Source organism: Acomys minous, assembly GCF_964271855.1.
Source record: "Acomys minous genome assembly, chromosome: 8".
NCBI lineage: Eukaryota > Metazoa > Chordata > Mammalia > Rodentia > Muridae > Acomys > Acomys minous.
Window position 1 is genome coordinate 65,252,971 of NC_140489.1, and position 4,187 is coordinate 65,257,157.

General features: G+C 40.2%; 1 pseudogene across 1 annotated transcript; it reads left to right on the forward strand.

The window, feature by feature from the left end:
* The first annotated feature begins 515 nt into the window (after window positions 1–515).
* On the forward strand, window positions 516–2,614 carry LOC311604112 (heat shock protein HSP 90-beta-like; annotated as a pseudogene). Its single transcript has one exon. The product of its transcript is annotated as a heat shock protein HSP 90-beta-like (transcript).
* Window positions 2,615–4,187: the final 1,573 nt, after the last annotated feature.

Below are 4,187 nucleotides of genomic sequence, written 5' to 3' on the forward strand. Positions count from 1 at the left end.
ACAGCACTCTTATCCTACCACAGCAGATCCTGAATATTCCAACACAGATGAAGCACAGGAAAAATACTTTGAAGCCACTTATACTAAGATGATAGAGGTCCTTAAAGAGGATATGAATGAATCCCTAAAGTAATCCATGAAACACAAACAATTGGAGAAAATGAATAATTCCTTAAATAATGTCAGAAAAACACAAATAAACAATTGGATTCAAGGGGGAAAATCCTTTAAAGAAAGCCAAGAAAAAATAAACAGCTAAAGAAAATTAACAAAACTCTTCAAGTCCAAAAAATAGAAATAGAAGTAATAAAAAGCACAAATTAAGGGAAATCAGGAAATGAAAAAACTAGAGACTCAAACAAGAACTAAGAACTACAGGCTACAAGAGTTGTAAGAGGATTACAGCCCTTAAAGATGTAATAAAAGGGAGTTACCCCTGCACAGCTTAGGCTTGCTGTGTGAGTCAGACAAGGTCCAGGGCCACACTTCTCTATACTACTGACTTTTCTGTCAAGATGCCTGAGGAAGTGCACCATGCACAGGAAGTGGAGAACTTTGCCTTTCAGGAAGAAATTGCTCAGCTCATGTTCCTCATCATTTATAATTTTTACTCAAACAAGGAAAATTTTCTCCATGAATTGATCTCTACTGCCTCTGATGCTTTGGACGAGATTTGGTATGAGAGCCTGACAGACCTTTCCAAGTTGGACAGTGCCAAAGAGCTGAAAATTGACATCATCCATAACACTCAGGAGCACACACTGACTGTGGTGGACACAGACATTGGCATGACCAAGTGTGAACTCATAAATAACTTGGAAACCATTGCTTAGTCTGGCACAAAAGCCTTCATGAAGGCTCCTCAGGCTTGTGCAGACATCTCCATGACTGGACAGTTTGGTGCTGAATTCTACTCTGCCTATCTAGCGGCAGAGAAAGTGGTTGTGATCACAAAGCACAATGATGATGAGCAGTATGCCTGGGAGTCTTCTGCTGATGGCTCCTTCACAGTTAGTGCAGACTATTGTAAGCCCATTTGTTGGGGTACCAAGGTGATCTTTCATGTCAAAGAAGACCAGAAAGAGTGCTTAGAAGAGAGGAGAGTCAAGGAAGTGGTGAAGAAACACTCCCAGTTCATAGACTCTCATCAACCTCTATTTGGAGAAAGAGAGAAGATCAGTGATGATAAGGCAGATGAAGAGAAAGGTGATAAAGAGGAGGAAGATAAGGATGATGAGGAGAAGCCTAGGACTGAATATGTAGCATCAAATTAAGGAGAAATACATTGATCATGAAGATTGAATAAGACGAAGCCTATTTGGACCAGAAACCCTGATGACATCTCTCAGGAGGAATATGGTGAATTCTCTAAGAGCCTTACCAATGACTGGGAAGACCATTTGGCAGTCAAGCACTTCTCTGTAGTAAGTCAATTGGAATTCAGGGCACTGCTCTTCATTCCTTGGTGAGCCCCCTTTGAACTTTTTGAGAACAAAAAGAAGAACAACATCAAATTGTATGTCTGTTGTGTGTTCATCATGGACAGCTGTGATGAACTGGTACCTGAGTACCTCAACTTTATCCATGGTGTTGTTGACTTTGAGGACCTGCCCCTGAACATCTCTCAAGAAATGCTCCAGCAGAGAAAGATCCTAAAAGTCATCCACAAAAACATTGTCAAGAAATGCCTTGAGCTCTTCTCTGAGTTGGTTAAAGAGGACTACAAGAAATTTTATGAGGCATTCTCTAAGAATCTAAAGCTTGGAATTTGCGAAGATTCCACTAACTGCCACCACTTCTCTGGGCTCCTCTGCACCTCTTAGTCTGGAGATGAAATGAATGTCCAGTCAGAGTATGTGTCTTACATGAAGGAGGCACAGAAATACATCTACTATATCATTGGTGAGAGCAAAAAGCACTTGGCCAATTCTGCCATTGCAGTGTGTGTGCAGAAATGTGGCATTGAGGTGGTGTACATGACTGAACCTATTGACAAATACAAGGAGTTTGATGGAAAGACCCTGGTCTCGATGACTAAGGAAGGTCTGGAGCTACCAAATGATGAGGAAGAGAAGAAGAAAATGGAGGACAATAAGGCAAAGTTTGGGAATCTCTGCAAGCTCATGAAGGAGATCTTGGATAAGAAGTTTGAAAAGGTAACAATCTCCCATAGGCTTTTCTTTTCACCCTGCAGCATTATGACAAGCACCTATGGTTGGACAGCCAACATGGAGTGGATCATAAAGGCTCAGGCACTGTGAGACAACTCTACAATGGGCTATATGATAGCCAAAAAAACATCTAGAGATCAATCCTAACCACTCCATTGTGGAGACTGCAGCATAAGGCTGAGGCAGACAAATGTGCCCTGCCTATTATGCCTAAGTTGTCAAGGACCTGGCAGTGCAGCTGTTTAGAACTACTCTGCTTTCCTTTGATTTCTCAGTTGGGGATCCCAAAACCCACTTCAACTGGATCTACCGCATGAGTAAGCTAGGACTGAGCATTCATGAAGATGAGATGACAGCAGAGGAGCCCAGTGCTACTGTTCCTGATGAGATCCCCCCCACTTGATGGTAATGAGGATTTCTCTTGCATGAGAGAAGTACATTAAAGACCCCCCCCAGGAAACCCATGCCTTCTGTATAGTTTTTCTGTGGCTCCCCTAGAAGCCTTGGCCCACCTGGCTCTCTGATCATATCAAGAATAATTTCTTCTACTTTGTCCTTGTGCCTTTAGGCAGGAAAATCACCTCCCACAGAATATCAGGGTTGGGTATTGGGTCTTGTGGGGTTTTTTGCTTGTTTTATTTTGTTCTGAAATTAAAAGTATACAAAATAAAGAAAAAAGACATAATAAAAGAATTGGATATATCAGTTAAAGAAAATGTCAAATCTTAAAATCTTCTATCAAAAAATATACTGAAGAAATGTGGAACACTATGAAAACACCAAACTTCAGAATAATAGGAATAATGAAAGAAGAATCCCAGCTTAAAAGCACAGAAAATATTTCAACACAATCATAAAAGAAAATTGTCCCTACTTAAAAAGATTCCTATAAAGGTATAAGATGCTTAAAGAACACCAAATACATTGGACCAGAGAAGACAGTCCCTCATCTCAGAATAATAAAAACACTACATTCTGCATTCTAGAAACCCACCTCAACATCTCAATGTCATAAAGAGATGGAAAAGGACATTTCATAGTCATCAAAGGGAAAATCCATCATGACATTCCAATTTTTAACATCTATACCCCAAATTCTTCTCACCACCTCATGGAACTGTCTCCAAAAACGATCACATATTCAGACACAAAGCAAGTCTAAAAACATTCAAGAAAACTGAAATGACTCGCAGTGCCTTTCTGATTATCATGAATATCAACAGTAAAGGAAATATCATAAACTAACAACAAAGTCTTGGAGACTGTAGAACTCTCTACTGAATGAAATATGGGTCAAGACAGAAATGGGAAAAGAAATAAAAGATTTTCTAGAATTCAATGAAAATGAATACACAACACACTCAAACTTATAAGGCATATTGGAAAAGGTTCTAAGAGGCAAGTTCATTGTATTAAATGCCTACATAATAGTATGTCCTCCTCTCTGTCGTAGAGGGTCCTAGAAACCTACAAGAAGAACATTATAATTGGCAGATTTGGGCCCAGAGGTCCTGCTCAAACTATGGTACCAGCCAAGGACAATATGTGCAGTAAACTGCAAACCCCTACCCAGATCTATCCAATGGACAGGACATTCTCCACAGTTGAGTGGAGAGTGGCATCTGTCTTTCACACAAACTCTGGTGCCCCATATTTGACCATGTCCCGTGGATGGGGAGACCTGGTGGCACTCAGAGGAAGGATAGCAGGCTACCAAGAAGAGACTTGATACCCTATGAGCATATACAGGGGAAGTCCCCCTCAGCCACAGTCATAGGGGAGGGGAGTATGGGGGAAATGGGAGGAAGGGAGGAATGGGAGGATACAAGGGATGGGATAACCACTGAGATGTAATATGAATAAATTAATAAAATAAAATAAATAGATCAATACAGGTTTAAAAAATAAATAAATGCCTACATAAGGGAGACATGTCATTCTAGCAACTTAGCAGCAAATATGAAAGTTCTAGAAAAAAGAAAGAAGTAATAAAACGCTCACATTCATAAGGAGTAG